The sequence below is a fragment of the Camelus dromedarius genome, chromosome 21 (assembly GCF_036321535.1).
Source record: "Camelus dromedarius isolate mCamDro1 chromosome 21, mCamDro1.pat, whole genome shotgun sequence".
In the NCBI taxonomy this organism is placed as follows: Eukaryota; Metazoa; Chordata; class Mammalia; order Artiodactyla; family Camelidae; genus Camelus; species Camelus dromedarius.
In genome coordinates, this window is record NC_087456.1 from 11,954,446 (window position 1) to 11,974,739 (window position 20,294).

The window sequence follows — 20,294 nt, forward strand, 5'->3', positions numbered from 1 at the left end:
GAAAAAGGGAAGCCAAACAAGAGCTGAACAGCTGGACCACAACACGCCCTGCCCAGCAGGGGGCAGGGGCGGGACTCCCTGTGAGAGACAAGGAGGGCCCGCCCTGGGCGCATGAGGGTGGGGCCCTACGTAATGAGGCTGCGCAGCATCACCTGTTTGCCCAAGGATCCAGGCTGAAGGCTGTTTCCTCCCTATGTCCCCAAGCCCCAGCTGTCCGAGATGTGAGAGGCCCGGCGGTACACCTGGAGGGGCCCAGGCCTGGGCTGGGGGCCAACAGGAGCAGTAGCCGGGCAGGGTAGGGTGGAACCAAGAAACGTATTGGGACCTAGAAGTTCCCGGGGAACCCAGGGCATCCCGGAAGACCCAGGGACTCCCCAGAGTGACATGTTAATACAGAACCTGGGCTATCGCAGTGCCTGGCAGGAATTTACCTCCATGCTAACGGTGGTGGAAGGGTTTGCCGTGCGCATCGCCAGAGCAAGATGATGAAGAGAGTTCTATAATTCCCTTAAGCAGCTCTGCAACCTCCTATGCTAGGTTTCCTCATTTGTGAAAAGTGGGTCCACAATACTCAAAACAGTGAGATATTAACAATGGGAGGGAACTGGGTGTGGGGTGTGTGGGAACTCTCTGTATTAGCTGCACAACTTTCCTACACACTGAAAACTCTTCAGAAATAAAACATTTATTTGTTTTTTTTAAAGTCAGCCTGATCTCTAAGCACTGTGAACTGAGAATTTTGTTCTCCTTTATCAAATATGGATTTCTAACACATCTTTTCAAGTAGCTTGGCAGCATCGTGGAACTTCCAATTACCAACTGTGTGCCAATGACAAGTGGTTCCTTAAAGGAGGCCCAGCAGGGGTCCTGCCAGGCGCCTTCTCCAGCCATCTGTGAAACTGTGACAGTAACACAGTGACCACAGTGTAGCTATTCTTCTGGGGTGCTGCCTGCCAGCCGAGGCACAAGGCTCCACAACCCTGAAGACCAGACACTGTAATAATCTCCGTTTACAGATGAGGAAACCAAGGGTCCAGAGGTTAAGTAATTTGCCAAGATCAGACCACCAGAAAATCTCAGAGCTGGCCTTGCCCTCACTTCTGCCCAACTCCAAAGTTCATATCCTAACTGCTGCTAAAGAAATAAAGCTGCACTTATTTTTGATACGTTTTATAAGTAAGACGTCTTCCTGGACCCCAGCCCAGAGTGTACTGTATTCCAAACCCACACACTTTGAGTTCTAGGAATCAAAACCCAGAGGCCAGAGTATGGCTGTGTTCCCAAGAATATTGTGTGTGGTCTTTGTAGTAAGAGCCTCCCTGGAGCAGACTCCGTGCTCTCCGAGGCCCTGCCAAAGGTCAGTGAGGTCCTGGGTCTGCAGGAGCCCCTCAGGGAGGGCCCTCGTGCCTCTGTCATCCCTCTGAGGGGAAGAGGACAGGCACGCACTGGAAGACACTGACCCCCTACCTACCCGGATCACAGAGCACATGGCCAGGTGGAGACAGGACCAAATCCAGACCAGGGCTGCCGCCATCAGACCACCGCGCTGGCTGACATTCTCTAAAGCCACCTGGGCAGGAAGGCCAGGGCATCTTCAGTGCAGGGCCAAATCACCTGCCGTGGGCATGAGGAGGAAGAAAGTGACCTGTAACAATTAGATAAAGGCATTTAATACAAATACACCAGCACATGCTTGGACATGATTTTTAATGATTTTGTAGCGTCTGACAACTGAGAGGAAATAGCGTCATGCAAAATTGATGCCCACCAAAGCGGGTTCATGTGGCAACGGGAGCCCTACTCTCATCTTGGCCTGGGATTGCTCTCCAGATTTTTTTTTCCTTCCCACTTTGACTCAAAGCTCAACCTTTCCTGATTAATCTTGCTTCACTGTGATGGTGAGTTCCACTTACCTTCCTTCAGTGCTTTAAAAGTACTTTTCCTACACAAAAAACAATTTATAGCCTCTTTTTTTGTTACTTTGTAAGTGTTCTTGTGCTTTCCCCCCATGTCTATTTCAAGTCTTCACCTAAACTAATTGTCCTGGGACATGGGCTTGCGGGCAAGTGACCGAGCATCCTGGCGTGCCTGAGACGGTCCCAGGTTTTAGCGCTGAAAGCCTCATGTCCCCAGGGAACCCGTCAGTCCCAGGCGAACCGGGATGGTTAGTCACCACGGCTGTGGCGGGTCTTATTTGCAAGTACCCTGACCTGTTCACAGCGAGAGCAGTGTTGTTTGTAAGTGGTGTAGGCCCTTGAGTGTGGTGTGGTCCTTGGATAGCAGCAATGGCCTCCCCTGGGAGCTTGTCAGCAATGCAGAAGCTCAGGCAGCACCCCAGACTTGCTGAATCAGAGCCGGCTCTTTAACACAGCTCCCAGATGATTCCCAGGCAGGTTAAAAGTCAAGAACTGCTGCTCTGAAGGCTGACTTCCAGCCTTTCTCTGCTGAGAAACACAATGTAGATGGCGTCTGCTTTTAAGACTCTTGCTCCATGGGCGTCTCAGATGGGAACCGAGCCCAAGCTTTTGGGAGGCAGTAAAGCACTGGGCCAAGTTGAGAGCAACCCAGCCGTGAGCAGGTGTCAGGAACAGCTTCTCGGGGGAGGCTGTGGAAAAGCCAGGAGGGCCACAGGTCTGCCTGGGGCCTGGCACAGCTGCCACTCCAGCTCTTCCTCTCTGAGAGTATGAGAGAGAGCAGAGTTAGAAGACCAGCCTCAAGTCTGCTCTGACTTATGCATTTCAAAATGTTGGCATCTTAACTGTGAGTAGCAGGAAGCCATATCTGATCTCCATACCCTGCCGCTCTCACCTTGAGTGTTGATCAGAAGTACTATGGGGCTCGCTTTTTAAAATCAAAAGTGCCAGGGCCACACTTCCGCTCTCCTGCAGCAGGGTTTCTGGCGAAGGGTCAGGCTTCAGTGATTTGGGGAAGTCCCCCAGGTTGCAAGGAGTATCCAGGGACCAGAAGCACTAGGAAACCCATGCCCCTCAGCCCAGCCCACTCTCCGCCATCCTGCCTGTCACCAGAGAAGGACGCCCCACCCTCCCGGCCCTGAAGGAGGAGGCCAGGGCCCTGGCCCTCCCCTAGGTGGGCTGGCACAACCTGCTGAGGGGAGGAGTGGGGAGCGGAGTGTGAGAGACTGGACTCTAGAGGACTCAAACCCCTTGGGATGCTGAGAGACTGCACAGTGTCCTGATACAGAAATGCTGACCTGGTTCCTGAATCCGCAGCAGCAAACCGCCTCTTCTCAGGAGACACGCTCAGGAAGGTGCCTCGGGCCTGCCTGCCCAGCCTGAGGGGGGGTCTGCTCTGAGCGCTTCCATCGCTTCACTTCCAGTTTTCCTCGCGCCCACCCTGACTTGACTTTGAGAAGAACCCAGGCCATGGCCGTGAGGCATTTTCCTCTCGTGCCTTGAATGTTTCTCCAGAAGCCTTTGCAGACATGGCCCTCTCCTCCCCCCAGCCCCGCAACACCTCAGGGGCTTTAGAGGTGGACGTCATAGGGCTGGGCCATGGCCCATACACCTCTAGGCCAGATGCCGAAGGGCTACACCTGAGGAGCCAGCCGCGAAGCACAGGGAGGGGACGTGGACAGAGGAGCTGGGGGAGATGTGAGGAGCACCACGGATAGGCAGTCAGGGAGACTGCCTGCTGGTCCTGGCTGCCCAAATGGTCACGGGTTGCATGACCTTGGCTATCTCTTCTCCTCACTGGGCCTCAGTTCTCCTGTCCATGTGATGTAAGAGGAGCCATGCCATGGGTCCCTGAGTTCTCCAGCTTTACAGAGCCATGATTCTATGAACGCTTTTATGGACAAAGGTATTAATATCCCCATTTGGTTTTATCTTAGTTTTATAAGAAGACAATTTTTACATAAGTTTAAACTGTGTCAGGCCTGCTGAACTGTATAATTTTTGGTTTTTTCCCTGTTTAACTAGAAATGGGCCAATTGTATCATCATTGGGCTCATAAAGCACCAAGCACTTGTCCATTAAGAATCAACAGATCTCAATGGGGGACAAAACTGAGATCAGCTTTTAAACCATCAGGGAGTATTTATCCTCTCTTTATCACGTAACTGACTACCTTGAGAGTAAATCGAACTCTTCTAGAACACTGGGGACAGGCATGACTTAATATGATTAGTACATCCTGAAACAATAAAGCCTTAGGTGTTTTCTGTCGCTGTTGTGTGGGGTTTTTTGTTTTGTCAAAGACTCTGGGGTATAATCAGCACAGGATTTTAACTAAAACTGCCGGAGCACTCTTAACGTACATTCCAAACCCCACCCCCACCGGCCCTACCACTTATTCTCATTCCACATTAGGCAACTGAAGCTCAGACAGGTAAAGGCACTTGCTCAGGGTCACACAGCGGTGAAGTCACAGTTTGGACTCAAGCCTGGCTGATCTCAAAGCCCATGCCAGTACCACCACTTCGTGCCGTCTTAGTGACGAGTGAGTATCTGACCACCTCTCCTCACCTCGCTGTGGGCCAAGTGCTGGTTCTACACCATATAGTCGGACTAACTGACCAGTCAAAGCCATCTCTTACGGCCATACTAGGCTGTGTTCTAGGTGCTGGGGATCCCATGATGACTAAGACACAGTTCTGCTCTCTGAGACTCAGAGTATGGTTGGGCTGAGGAAAAAATGATTATGGCCATACAGTGTGTTAAGTGCTTTAACAGAGGTAAGTCCATATGCTCAGGGACCATATAAGAGCATCACCTGTCTCATCTTGGGACTCACCGAAGGCTCCCCAGGAGGTGACCCTTGAGTTGGGTTCCGAGTTGGCCAGAGAGATGAAGGCAGGAGTAGGGGACAGTGTCAGGCACAGAGAACAAGGGGAGGCCCTGGGTGTGTGTGTGTGAAGATGCTCCTGGAGCAAGAGGCTGAACCAGTTGTCAAAAGGTCTTGAATCTTTTTTCTGGAGTTTGTGCTTCATCTGGACAGTGACAGAGAGTCATCAATAGGTTTGCAGCAGGCGGATGGTGGGGACGTAATCAAATGTACACGTACAAAAATCGCATCAGGTCAGGGAGAAAGGTAGATTTTTATGCCTGGAGACAGGGCATCCAGATAAGAGGTTATTGCGGGATCCTGGGCATCTGAAGGCCCCTAAACTGAGGCATAATAGTGGGTGTGGTGGGGAGGAGAGGACACCGTCTAGTCATAGTCCTGGATAACCGGACGTGGTGACTTGAACATGGGCGGTAAATGGGATGGAGGAATTGGGGCAGACATCCAGGCTCCTGGATATGCAACCTGGCGAATGATGGCACCATCAGTGGAGATGAGGAGGAGGGAGGGCATCCCTGGGAGTGGGGCAGTTCAGGCTGGCATGGCACGTTTGAAGGGCGTGTGGTCCTCCCACTGGACATTCCTGCATGCAGTGGATAGATGATCCAGGAAGGAGATACCTAGAGATCTGGGGTCATCAGCAGGTAAATGACAGTGGAAGTCACAGATATGGGTGTGGATGAGGTGACCGGAGGGTCAGGTGGAGGGGAGCGTGTAGGGCAGAGTGGGGTGAGCAGAGGGTCACAGGCAGACACCAGCTAGACAGCCTGTGTGGGGAGAAAACTCTCCATCTTCAAGACTTAGCTTCTGTTCTGACGAATTCAAAACCAGCCAAATTCTGTCCACAGTCACTAAATTAGGAATGGTGCCTGGGACCGAAAGGAGCTCTCCAATGAATTGTTTTATGTAATTAGTGGCTGCTGCCTTCACCAGGAGCTATTGGTAAAAGCATTAAAACTGAGTTTGTTGAGCTTGATTGAATGAGAAAGAAAATTAGAGTACAGAATAGAGTTAGAGGCGTCTTCCTTCCCTCCAGTGTAAACACCACACACAGCGCAGTGATGGGCCTTGGAAGGACGCGAGGGGGACGATTGGAGTGCAGGCACCTAAGGCAGGAGGGAAGGTCCTGAAACAGCCGGGAGCAGCATGGGGCGGAAGCACAGCAGCTCAGTCTGGCCCTTGCATGTCCGTGTCTCTGAAGTGACCTTTCCTTCCTGCCACACGAAAAAGGTGGCAGAGAGGGGGCAGTGTTGTAATTTGCATGCAGGACCCAAAGCACCAGAAAGGGAAGTCTGCAAGTTGACTGTGAGCGTTTTTTGTTTCTCTGGCCCCTTTTGCTCTGGCCTGGGGTGTAGTGGGCCGGGCTCCCCAAGGCAGCCTCCCGGAGGAGAGCAGGTTCTGGTACCCGCAGCACCTGGGGGTTGGGGCTCGTAGCTGGCCTGCTCAGGCCCTCAGCCCTTGGCCTTGTCTGCCAGTCCCAGGGAGCAGGTGTAGCTGCTCTGCTAGAGTGGTCTGAAGTCCACCACGTGAGGACAAGCACCTTTGACCACCTTCTCACCGGGTCTTCACTGTCTTACTTTCACACTGCTTCTAGCGATGAATCCTGACCCCCAGTGCTTCAGAATGTGATCTCATTTGGAAGTAGAGTCACTGCAGATATAATTGGTTAAGACAAGCTCATTTGGGTGAGCCCTAATCCAAAATGACTGGTGTCCTTAAAACAAGGGGAAATTTGGAGACAGGAACACAGGGAGAAGGCCATGTGAAGATGAAGGCAGAGACTGGGCTGAGGCTTCTTCAAGCCAAGGAACACCTGAGATGCCTGCAAACCACCAGAGGCCAGGAGAGAGGCTGGAACAGACTCCTCACAGCTGTCGGGAGGAACCACCTGGGTGTCAAACTTCTGGCCTCTGGAGCTGGGGGCCGGTACATTTCTGGTGTTTAAGCCATCCAGTGTGTGATATTTGTAACAGCAACCAGCAGACTGATGCACCTCTGTCCAGATTACTGTGTGTGCAAGCCACCAGGCCCCACCTTTCCCACCTGTGAAGAGGTGACCTCTTTCGAGAAGGAAGGTGGGGAAGCTGAGTGTCCCAGAACATTCTTCTGGTTTCTCTATTCAAATTAATATTCCAGCTTCTCAACCAGTCATGCTCATCCCTCTCCCAGGCCTGTCCGTGACTCTCTGCATTTGGTTGTTCACATCTTCGTTTGTTCGTCCATTGTCCATTTATTTATTTGTTTGTTCGACATGTCTTTCTTGCTCACCTCCTGTGTGCCAGCCACTGTCCTAGACGCTGGGTGCACAGTGGGAAACAGACTGACGAGAGGCCTGTCCTCATGGCATTTTCATTACAGTCGGAGTATTAGTCAAACAATGCAGAAATCAGTGGTAAGTGCTGAGATGACAGTAACAGCGATTAGCTGGTGGGCTCGAGGTCCCAGTTAACCCTGACCCTGACCCTGACCCCCGTCTGCTTTTCCACCAGCTGAGGACAAGGACGGCTCGGTTATAGTTGAGTAGCCTCATCGCGCTGCAAAGTGTGACCGGTTGTCTTGGGCACAGACAGGGATGTTGGTCTGTGTCTGCTCCCTCTGCAGCCCTGTTTTTGGGAGAGGGGCTCTCTAGCCAAGGTGGCAGGGAGGTCCAACACCTGTAGTGGCTGGATTTCTGGGTAAAGACCATGAAGCAACAACACTAGAGAGCTGTGAGAGACTCAGGGGATTCTCTGCTGGACGCTGCGGGACCTAAGTGTGGTGCAGGGCAGTGCAGCTTCCGGGACCAGCAGTGCTGCCCATGAGCTTTTCAGAAATGCAAATTCAGGCTCTGCACCAGACCCACTGAGTCAGGACCTCTGGGTTGGGGACCCCAGGAGTTGTTGCTGCTCCTGGAAGTCGAGAAACACTGCTATCAGGCACAAGCATGGCTTTTGGGACAAATGGAGTTTGAGGTTTGGTTCTTTTATCTTTAATAAGGGCATAAAAACAGCACCTAACTTTTAGTACCGACTTCTACAGTTATAAAGAGGGTATTAGATAATGCATATAGGTGCCTGGGACCCAGTACAAGTGCAGTAAACCTTAGTTAGTTACTCTTTTATTACAATTTTTATGCTCCTGTCTGCTTATGAAGAGCAGACCTACCTAACCTAGGCTTGGAGCATCAGGAGGTTGTCAAAAGCCTCAGCTGACCCGAGGCTTCTCATGAACTGGCTGCCTGGCTGGCTCAGGGCTCACCAGCAGAACTGGTGAGGCCACCTGGCTCACGGGCTTGTGGCCCTGAGGGTTTATAGGCCAGGAGTTGTCAGGAATCTGGCCCCAACTTGCTCCAAGAAGTGTGGTCTCAGATAAGGTTACACACGCACATCGTCATCACAACACCAGACGGTGAAAAATCAGTGCCTCATGCAGGATCTGAAGGAGGCAGGCTGTGGGCACTGGGGCAAAGATGGGTGTGGGAGGGTGAGGCGATAAACAGGTGTGTGTGGAAAGGGAGGGAGAGAGATTTCCCTGGAGGAGCCAGGCACCAGGAAGGGCGGGAGCACAGTCTTGGTGCTTGTGTTGCCCCTTTGACTTCTTGATTAGCTCCCTTAAAGCACCTCTGTTTGTCTACCCAGTTGTAGGAGGTTGTTCAGAGCTGGAGTAAAGCTCTGTGCTGGAACCAGCTCTACCACTGCTGGGGACAGCGCCCCAAGCAGTTAGGAAATCCAAGGGAGATGTGTGCACACTCTGAGCTAATTCCCAGAATGTGCATTTTTCTGCCCCGCCCCACTCCTCTCCCAGGAAGGTTTGACTGGGTGAGGCTGGAGGGGCCCCTGTGGCATTAAGACTCCCAGGGCTGGCTGCATGGGGCACCTGGGCAGAGACCTACCAGCCTCCTCTGTGGAGCTGAGGCGGGGCTCCCACATCGTGTCAGAGGATGGAGGCAGAATGCGGCTTTTCTTCAGCTCTTTCCAAGGATTCCCTGGGAGGTAATCCAGTCCCTGGGCCAACATATCAGGGTCATCCCATTCCAGAGGAGGAGCCACAGCCCAGTTTGGAGCCCTTGCCTGCTAGGATGAGACTGGGACGTGGTGGCCTCACCTGTTTGCACAGGTGGCACCTTTCTGGTCTGCTCTCGACTTAGGTTTCCCTCTGCAGTGGGCTTCCCCTTTCCCAATCCCATCCCAACCCCTGCACCAGCAAGCCTCCGACACATTCCCTGGGGTGCTGCCTGGCTTCCCCACTGGGGATCACAAAATGGGTGAGAATGCTAACACCCCTGCAAAAGACATGCCGAGCAGGTCCTTTTTCCTTTGGAAGCAGGAATACATCCATAACATGCTACATTTACAAAGGGTTCTCAGGGCTGCCAACCTTACAGTAGAGGTTAAGTAGTGGTATATTTCTCCTATAAACAACAACCAAAAAGGTATCCCAGGCCATAGACAAATCAGAGAGAGAAAAAAAGGTCATAAATTCTTGTGGACCTTACGTACAGATTTGTATATTCTCCAATGATTCTGATTTTTATTACATTATTTATATGTCTTTTTGTCATCTGGATTATTGAAAAACCACTTAAAGCTGTGGATGAAAAAGACTGACTTTTTTTAGCGGTAGTCTACTTCTTATCTCAACAGGGAATGAAATGTGATTATGGGAAGAAAGTGATCCCCGAATCAGGGCACAGTCGTCTAAGACACATGAGAAGGACTAGAGGTGTGAGCGAGTTGGTCTCTGTGCCCCCTTAGCTTCTGTCCTTTTCTCCCTCCTCCTTCCCTGCGACCCTCTTCCCCTAGTCCTTGCTCACAGAATAGGGCCCGATACCCCTTGGGGAGAGATGCCCCTCCTCTAGCTCCTTGGCTCCTATGGGACCCCCCCACCCCCAGAGATAAGGGAGGCGAGTGACTCTCCTGCTGTTGGCCCCACCACAACTCCTCCTTGGCACACACACCCTCACACAACGTCCCTCCGCACAGATCTGAGAGCCCTGTGTGGACTGCCCATTCCTGCCGGTAATCAACCCCAAACAGGAATCTACAAACGTGCACACATCTGTGTTATGTCCTGGAAGGACTTTGGGCTTCAGGCTTTATGTGTGTGTGACTTCTGTTCGAGTGGCAGTAGGGCACAATGCTGAAGATCTGGACACCAGCGACCGCTCGCCTGGGCGTGGGTCTACCACCGACTGTGTGCCCTTGGGCACACCTCCTCCCTGCTTTTGTTGTCATTGTTTTTATTGTGGTAAAATACATGTAACTTAGAATTTACCATTTTAACCATTTTTAAGCGTACAGTTCAGTGGCATTAAGTACATTCACATTGTTGTGCAAATCAGCACCACTCATTCTCCAAAATTCTTTCCTTCTTGAAAAACTGGAACTCTGGGAAATCCTGTCATGTGCTGCAACGTGGATGAAACTTGCAGACATTATGTCAAGTGAAGCAAACCAGTCACAAAAGGACAAACACTGTATGAATCCACTTATGTGGGGAACCTAGCGTAGTCAGATCCACAGAAGTAGGAAGTGGAAGGGTGGGGGCCAGGAGCTGGGCAGAGGGGCAAGTAGGGAGCTGTTGTTTAATGGATACGGAGTTTTCGTTTTGCAAGAGGAGAAGGGTTTTGGAGATGAATGCACAGCAATGCAAATTATTTAACGGTATTGAACTATACATTTAGAAAAATGGCTAAAATTCTTTTTTTATTGAAAGATATTCTTTTTTTATTTATTTACTATGTTGCGTTCTTAGTTTGAGGTGTACAGCAAATAAGATGATAAATTTTATGTTATGTGTAACTTACCAAAATGTAAAATTTTAAAACTAAAAAACCCCCAAAGGTGAAAACTCTGTACTCTCCCCTCACCTCTTTTTGCCTCCATTTCTTCATTCGTAGAATAGGAATCATTGTGCTACCCAGCTGATAGGGCTGTTGTAAGGGTCTGCTGGGCAATACATACAAATGGTTCACATCATGTCTGAGTGCCCTTGTGTCAGCTATTATCATTATTATGTTTAATTTGTTATTTTGGGGGAGGTAATTAGGTTTCTTTCTGTATTTTTTAATTTTCTATTTTATTTTATTTTTAGAGGAAGTACTGGGGGTTGAACCCAGGACCTTGTGCATGCTAAGCTCGTGCTCTACCCCTGAGCTACACCCTCCCTTGCCACCCCGGCTATTAACATTATTAATGTTTTATGTTGAGCAGGGCAAGAAGGAGACAGATTAGTAGATTGACTTTTCAGAGAAAGGGGACAGAGATGACAGGAAGACATGGTACAGGTGTGGAGGGAGGGGAGTCTGTTCTGGGATTTTGGGAATCTGCCCCACAAGACGGAGGAATTCCTCCAAACTTGTTGGCCTGAACACCTGGGCCCCAGCAAAGCTGTTACTGCCTTCCAATTACATAGACTCTAATCATTTTACATTTGTGATCATTTATACACAGCAGGCTGGAGTTTCTGAACCTTTTACCCAGCAAAAGGGTGAGCTGAGTTCAGTTTTGGCATAAGCCAGTTAGGTCGAGTGCAGGAGACTTTTCTGAATTTCTTAACAGGGTAAATGACGCCCGAGTCCTTCGACAGGGTTTTCCGGGGATGTGGTTGCAAATCATCTCACCTTCCAGCTGAGTAGATCCTCACAGCAAATTTTAACAGTGTATTCATTTAAAAAACTTTATGAAAATATAAAATGTAATTGTATTTAATAAACAATTGCATTCAAAAGGAAAAAAAAATCACACCTTTGTGAATCTGGGAAGTGTAGCCCCCAATTATGTTGGGGTGCTACCACAGTGAGGTCAGGGTCCTGGTCTCCCCCCAACCACAATTCCTCCTCCAAGACTGCAGGACGGTGACTGAGCAAAGCCCCCAGTGCTGTGGAAAGATCCAGCTGCAGACGGGCAGCAAAGACTAATGAAGCAGAGAAAGCAGATTACTCCGAGGGGTTTTACAGCATCTGTCGGACCAAATGTTTTCTGACATTTGTATTAACTCTCTTGGGCTCTTGCTCCGAGGACTCTAATGACCTCATTTCCCTTAACTTTGCCTTCAGGCCGGCCACAGGCAAGCACGGTGGTCTCCCGGGGGAGGGGCTGAGGAGCGGGGACCACCGCCTGCTGGCCTGGCCTCGTCTAGGGTGTGTGTGTGGACGGGGTGGGCTTGCATGGCTGCCCGGGACCTTCAGGGCCTCTCCCTGCCCGTGCTGGCTGCAGCACTAAGGCTGGGACAGCTTTTTCTTGTTTTATACCTGTTTAAGGTTTAACTGACATACAATAAACTGTACCTATTTAAACTGTGCGCTTTGATAAGTCTGATGTATGATGTACCGTCACCACAAGGTAATGAACATATCCACCCTCTCCCCAAACTCCCTCCTTCCCCTCTGCACCCCACTAACCCCTCACGGAGGCAACCGTTGACCTGCATTTTGTCACTATAGATTCATTTCTTTTGGGGGGGTCCACAGTCTTTTCCCTCAGCTTTGTGGGAGTCCATGATTGGGTTAACAAATTGTAACAGATCCCAGCCACTTGTCTCCTTAAAGAAGATGTGCTTAGTACCTGCCTTGAGGTTTTAGCAATAACCCAGGCCCCGGCTATAAATGCTGGGCGTGCCTGAAGTTAGTCTTCTATCCCCAAAACAGCCTTGGGCTGGAATGGCAAACAACTTATAGAAAGCTGCAGACTCAGAGGTGAGAAGGCTGGTTAGCCAGTGACGGGTAAGACCCCGTGAGGGGGCAACCTAAGACGGGCACAGCCGCCTGAGTCCAGGAAAATCTTGTCAAGCAGCTGATTCTCATACGTTCCACCCTGATAAGCTGAAAGGCTCAACACGATTATGATTCACCAAAACGGTCTTCTAACCTTGAGCCAAACACCAACAATAAACAAAGCCTTTGTACTCATTGTGATTCCACCCTGTCCTTCCCTAAATTCCTGCTTCAACTGTACTCAATAAATATGAGAGATTTGAGAGGCTCGTGGAGTTGGCTCCTGACTCCTTCTTGCTCTCTTGACTTTTCCCCAGAGTCTTGAGTAATTCATTCCGTCTCAGTGGGATTTCTGCTGGCCAGAACCCACAACTGGTGACGAACCCACAAGCTTAATTACTTTGCAACTCATTCATTGTTGTGTATATCACTGGCTTGTTCCTGTTTGTAGCTGGGTAGTAGTCCGTTGTATACATACCACAACTCATCTATCTAACTGCTGATGGGCATTTGCGTACAGGTCTTTGTTGTGGACACATGCTTCCATTTCTTTTGGGTAAATCCCTACGAGTAGAATAGTTGGATCATATAATAGGTACATGGTTATTTAAGAAACTATCTCACTGTCTTCCGGAATGGTTGTACCATTTTACGTTCCCACCAGCAGTGCATGAGAATTCCAGTTGCTCTGCGTTCTTGCCAGCATTTGGTCCTGAAGGTCTTTAACTGCAGACATTCTAATAAGTGTGTAGTACTACATTGTGGTTTTGATTTGCATTTCCCTAACTAATGATTTTGAGCATCTTTTCTCATGTTTATTTGCCATCTGTATATCTTCTTTGGTGCAGTGTCTATTTGAATCTTTGTCTATCTCTACCATTGGCTTGTTTATTATTGAGTTTTGAGGGTTTTAAAAAATATAATGGAAACATGAGTCTTTCATCAGATACACACACTGTTGCCTGTGACTTATCTTTTCATTCCCTTAGCAGTGTCCTATGAACGGCACAAGATTTTGATTTTAAGAAGTCTAGTTTATCCATTTTTAATTTTATAGATCACAGTTTGGTGTCACAAGAAATCTTTGCTTAACAGAAGGTCACAAAGGCATTTTCTTATTTATTATTCCACATATTTTATAGATTTCATTTTTCATTTAGGTTTATGGTCCATTTTGAGTTAATTTGTATACATGCTAAAAGTTTTTAATCCAAATTTTCTTATTTGCATATGTATATCCAACTGTCCCAGCACCATTTGTTGAAAAGACTATTTTTGCTCCACTGAATTGCCTTTTGCAGAAAATCAGTTCTGTATTGTATTTTTTTTCCTAGGACTGCCTAACGAAGAACCACAAACTTGGTGGCCTAAAACAACAGAACTGTATTCTCTCACAGTTCTGGTGGCTGGAAGTCTGAAACTGAGGTGCTGGCAGGCAGCACTTGCTCTGAAAGCTCTAGGCGAGAATCCTTTCTTTCCTCTTCCGGCTTCTGGTGGCTCCAGACATTACTTGGTTTGTGGCAGCGTAACTCCAATCTCTATGTCTGTCTTTACCTGGCCTTCTCCCCAGGTATGTCTGTGTCTTCCCCTCTTCTTATAAAGATACCTGTCATTGGATTTAGGGCCTATCCTTAATCCAGGATGATTTCATTTTAAGATCTTTAACTGAATTACATCTGCACAGACCCTTTTTCCGAATAAGATCACATTCACAAGTTCCACATAGACATGATTTGTAGGGAGGAAGGACACAAATCAATTCACTACATGCATCTGTGTGTGGATCTGTTTGGTTACTACAGCTTTGTAATGAGTCTTGCAATCAAGTAGTGTTAGTCCTCCAACTTCGTACTTTTTCAAAGTCATTTTGGCTATTTTAGGTCTTTTGTATTTCCATATACATTTTAGAATCAGATGGTCAATTTCTATAAGAAAAGACTATTGGGATTTTGGGGAGATTGTGTTGAATCTATTGGGGAGAATCAACATCTTAACAATATTGAGTCTTCCAAACTATAACCAAAGTATATCTCTCCATTTATTTAAATCTTTATCTCAGCAGTGTTCTGTAGTTTTCAACATACAGATCTTTTTCATTGATTGTCATGTTTACCCCCATTTCATATTTTGTGATGCTATTGAAAAGGATATTGTTATTTCAATTTCCATTCTGATTGTTCATTGCTAGCATGTAGAAATCCAATCAATTTGTGGATGTTGACCTGTATCTTGCAATCTTACTAGACTCACTTTTTCTAGTGGCTTTTTTGTAGAGTCAAGCAGATCTTCTTCATAGATGATCGTATCATCTGAGAATAAACACAATTTTACTTCTTCCTTTCTGATACAGATTTCTTTCCCTTACGTTTTGAATTGGCCAGAATCTTCAACACAATGTTGGTTAAAGTGGTTAAAGTGGACATTCTGATGTGCACCAGATCTTAGGGGGAAGGTATTCAGTCTTTCACTGCTGAGTGTGATGTTAGCTGCAGGTAGGGTGACAAACTGTCCCACTTTTCTGGAGACTGAGGGGTTTCCTAGGACTGACCGCTTGCAGTGCTAAAACGAGGATAGTCCCAGGCAAACTAGGAAAGTTGATCACCCTGGTTGTAGGTTCTGGGTCAGTTTCAATGATTCGTTTTTCTTCTTATTATGGGCTGTATTTTCTTGTTTCTTTGCATGCCTGGTCATTTTTTCACTGGATGCCAGATATTGGGAATGTTACTTCGTCAGGTGCTAGATATTTTCGTATTCCTATAAATATTCTTGAACTTGTTCCAGGATACAGCAGTTTTATCCTTTCAGGCCTTTAAGGCTTGTTAGGTGAGATGAAAGCAGTATTTAGTCTAGGGCTAATTACTCGCCACTACTGAAGAAGCTCCTTCTGAGTCATTTCCCCATAAACTGTGAATGTTTCCAGTCTGACTGGTAGGAATAGGAAGTATTGCCAGCCCTGTGTGAGAGCTGGGCACTCTTCATCCTTTTGGGTGGTTCTTTCTCCAGCTGTGGGTAGTTGTCCCACATATGTCTGATCATCAGTGCTCTGCTGAGAACTTAAAGATTTCCAGGGCTCTTTCTCCACATAGCTGTCACCTCTTGGGGATTCTCTCGTGTGTACTGTAGCATCCTGCGTCTCCCCCGGAATCCCAGCTCCTTCTCTTCACTCACAAAATCTGCTGGGCTCTGCTTCAGTTTCTCTTCCCTCCACCGGGTCTTAGAAATTCTCTCAAGGCAGTAAATGGACAATTGTAGAGCTTGCTTGGTTTGCTTCCCATCTCTTGGGCATCACTGACTTCAGCTGCCTCACGTCCAGGGTCTCGGAAGCTATCATTCCGTATTTCCCTCCATCAGGCCAGGTGCTCCCAGCAGGCAGGTGCTATGCCTGCTCTTACCAGGCTGGGTGTTTCCTGGGCTTCTTCCTTCCTCCTTATCCTTTCTTCAAAGCACATTCCAACAGAAACTTGAGTCCATCGCATTTTACTGCATGGTCATGCTCCCCCAGTAACATGTTTGCTTTCACGTGATACACATTAAGCTTCGGTCCCATCAAATTGTCCTTCTTTCCCTCAATTGTTCCTGAGGTCTCACATCCTCCAGGAAGTCCTCCTGGATAGGGTGAGTTAGATGGTGCATCTCCTTGCCACACTGTCTGCCCATGAGTTTATGAATCCTTTCTGCCTTTTACCACTGTCACAGTGACTCCTTAGATCTCCTGACCCCAGTCTTGGGTTTCCCCAGGAAGGTTTTAATCAAGCTTACCAGTTCTGTGCAAACATACAGGATTTACAGTTCAAATAACTTTGGGAGATATTGTTGGCTATATTCCACTCACGGAGATTCACAGAGCATATTAAGACTTCAAAGGCTCTGATAAAAATATTGTCGTAAAGAAATCTGTTTGCCCCAAAACAGACTCACGGATGTAGAAGACAAGTGGGGAAGGATAAATTAGGGGTTGGGGATTAACAGACACACATTACTATAAATCAAATAGATAGACAACAAGGACCTACTCTATAGCACAGGGAACTATATTCAATTTCTTATAATAACATATAATAGAAAAGAATCTGAAAAGAAAATTTACATGCATGTGTATGTATAACTGAACCACTTAGCTGTAACCTGAGACTAACATTGTAAGTCATCTACCATTCAATAAAAAAATGAAAAAAAGAAAACTGTTTGCTTTGTTTACACATATTTTCTGAATGCGTTTGATCTCAGTAACTATTTGATCTCAGGCTCTCTCAACTATTTATTGTTCTTAGGAACATACGTGAAGAAACACTAACCCAAATCATCCTGAAGAAATGAGAGGCTGTCCTCTCCCCTGCCCTTCTCTTCCTAAAGAGGACAGCAGATGAATGTGTGTTGAGCAGAAGATTAAAAGAAAGGATTTGAAAGCACTCTCAACAACGCTTCTGCCTTTATCCCTCTGGATCTGGCTGGTTCCCCCGAGACTCTCCTGACCCTCTCTCATCGCAGGCTCACTTGTCCCCTCCTGCCCCATGGTCCTCCAAACCCACTTCAGTTCATTAGTTCCCTGTTGTGCTCTCTCCCCTACAGATCTGGAGAAATCCTGGCTGCCGAGGCCCCGGTGAGCCACCAGACTTGGGGTCTCCATCACTGCAGGCTCAGGGGCAGGCAGGCCTGGGATGTGCTGTGGTTCAGTCCCAGCTGCAGCGCCCCCAGGCTGGTCCGCTCAGGTTTCCTGGCATATCTGAGTCGCCAGGGAGTTGTTGAGAACCTGAGGTTTCCTCAATAATTTACATCCTTACTCCTCGCTTGACAGGATCACATGGTCCGGGACAAAGTCGGTGAACACTCTGCTGGGGGAACCTGATCTCCTAGGTCGGGTAGCAACAACACGGGCGACAATGCGAGGATTACCCTGAACTCTGGCCAGCACTTGGTGGGGGTGGGGGTGGGTCTCGACCCAGCGGGAGGCCAGTGACATGATATGGCCGCTGAAGCTCAGCAGTAGCTTTTAGCTCACTAGAGGGTGGAGGGTGATGAGGGAAAAGGAAGCTGAAGGCTCTGGGAACCTTAGGGAAAAGACAGAGGATCTGTTTCACCCACCCCCACTCACTGGCCTGTGGAGCTGCTGACTGAAGTCACTCGGGCATGGACACCCCACTCCCTGCCCATCTCTGCCATCAACGATGCTTGTTTCGTGTTCTTCCACCGGTGCTCCAGCCCCACCCCCTCCCCTTTTCCTATGCCTTGTTTCTCCTGAATCTCACCCTTTTCTCCCCACTGGTTCCATACCCACAACAGATAAACACACTTGGGACTTTGGAATCCTAAATAACCCTCCCTTTGCCCCTCCAGTCACCATCCTACTACTCTCCTTCCCTTCTGGGACCAGCTACTGGCAAGAGACTTAGGGCACTACATCCTCTGCTGCCCACAGTCCACTGGTGTCCACCTGGCCCACGGATGCAGAGACCCACCCCTCCACGATTTGTATACCCACAACGCCCCAGGGCACCTGAAGGTTCCATAGGCAGAACCTTGTTATTCATTCAACTGAACTTGTTATTCACTCATCAAAAGCTTTTTAAATACCTCCTCTGTGCCAGACGTTGAGCTATAAAGTGAGTACAATGAGGCTCATGGAGCCTATGATTTGATGGTAAACAGAGATGTCAACCAGCCCTTAATGGATCTAATTTTGAAAGGATGTCACTGAAATCTGCCCAGAATGTTATGAGAACCCAAGGGAAGTGTGTCAGACTGGGAGGGAAGGAGCAATTGGTCAGAGAAGGCTTTCTGGAAGAATTAGGTTGGAACTGATGTGTATGAAGTGGGTAGAAGAAATTGGGATTTTGGCTACAGGACTCTTACAGGTTTAAGTGACAGGACTAATTTAAGCAAACCAGGGAACTCCATAACTGGGATGACTGGGTGAAGTGGCTTCAGACCCTCACAAAGCCTTCAGATCTGCTCTTCTTGCACTCATCTCTATTGTTTCTCCCTCTATGTTGGACTCATCCTCTCCTAACCAGTTAAGCTTCCTCCATGTTTCAGGGGGCAGAAGGAGCATGGCCGCAGGAAGTTCCAGGCTTACATCACTTCAGTTTGTTGGCCCCACAGGAAAGAGAGAACCATCCCCAACACCCATATATAAAAGCCCAGAGAAGGGCTCTGATTGGCCCAGATAGGGTCATGTGCCAGTCCTGGGCCAATCACTGAGGGGTAGGATACTGTGTTTGATGAGGCCTGGGTCTCCTGCCCGTCCCTGGGGCCAGGGAGCAGAATGCTGTGATAGGCAGCTCCATCAGGACCACATGGATTAAGATAGGGGCAGGAAGCCAAAGGAAGGAATCCTGAGAACACAAAAACAACAGATGTTCACAATAGACAATTAATTATCTAAGCATAAAGAATCACATATGCAAAACTATACAACAGCCATGGAATGTGGGAATTACTAGTAATTTTATATAACTGGATCTAAGGGTGAACTTTGATGTGTGGCAAGAAATAAACCTGGAGAAGAAAGAATTTGGAGAGCCACATGTACTGAACAACAGAGTTTAAATGTTATCCTAAAAGCTAAGGAGAATCTTTGGAAAATGTTATATCAGTTACTTTATATGTCAGATTCTAATATTTGGGGAAAAAAGTCCTTTTGACCATAAAACCGTTCTTTTCTTCCTTATTTCAGTTAATGGCATCCTCATCTTGCCAGGTGCATGAGCTAGAAATGTGAGGGATTCTTGGGTCCATCTCCTTCAGCCAAGTTCTCTCTGGACCCCCTTCCCCATTAGTTATTTCATTCTATGGCACTGCTTTGGTTCAGGCCCAGGTCTGTCCTTGCAAGGGCTCTGCTAACTTAAACCAAGACATCCACTCTTCCAGGGAGGTTTCTGGGCCCCAGCCCAGGCCAGGTTAGACCTGGTTCTCTCTGCTTCCATCGTACACAACCCGGGCACAGCAGTCATTCCCTGCATCATAACTGTGTTCCATCTGGCTCTGACCATATGCTCTGTGGGCACAGACTCTGTGGATTCCTCAGGAGCCTGCCCCTGGTTTTCATTTCGTACCCTAGCTGCACCCATGGTCCAACATACTATAGACACTGGGTAAATGTTTGTTGATCAATGAGAAGACAAATGGATAAATGAACTTCACTTCCTACCACTAAGATAGGCAAATATAAACATACCCATAACTGAAAAAAGAAAATGTTCAAAGGCCTTAGTGAAGCTGTCTGAAACAATGGTGTTTTCCTCACCCACTTCCAATGCCCACATTCTTTTTCTCTACCCGTCTAGCTCTTCTTTTTGCTTTCTCTCTCTCTAGAACTGTGGACTGGGAGGGTTGCCTGCCATTCCTGTAAACAAAGAATGTTGCCTGAGGGGCCTTGGCCCACATGATTAAAGCTGCCATCTTGACAAGTGTTTTTTTTTTAAAAAAAAAGGTTCTACAAGGATCAAGCATTAGCCACCACCTCAGCCACCCACTGAGGCTGTACCCCGAGGGGAATTCAGGATGGAGAAAAACAGGAAGTATTCTGTGCTTTGGCTACTGGCCCTAGATAGTTAAGATGCATATCAAAGGAATAATTTCAATGACCTCAGATTTTTGCACCTTCCCATCAGCAGTAATTTTTTGATGTTTGACTATGTTTTTTTTTTTTTCTAGCAAAAAAACTCCTATAAATCCTGGCTCCTCCCTTACCTCTTGGAAGCAGTTCATCAGAGCTATCTGAGAGGCTATAGTCTCAGGAAGATTACTGAATAAAACTTAACCACACAACTTTCAGGTGTGTGTTTTTCTTCAGTTGACA

General features: G+C 47.9%; 1 non-coding gene across 1 annotated transcript; it reads left to right on the forward strand.

Moving 5' to 3' along the window:
* The first annotated feature begins 9,071 nt into the window (after positions 1 to 9,071).
* LOC116148743 (small nucleolar RNA U109) lies at positions 9,072 to 9,201 on the forward strand. Its single transcript, XR_004132306.1, has one exon. It is a non-coding gene; the product is annotated as a small nucleolar RNA U109 (small nucleolar RNA).
* Positions 9,202 to 20,294: the final 11,093 nt, after the last annotated feature.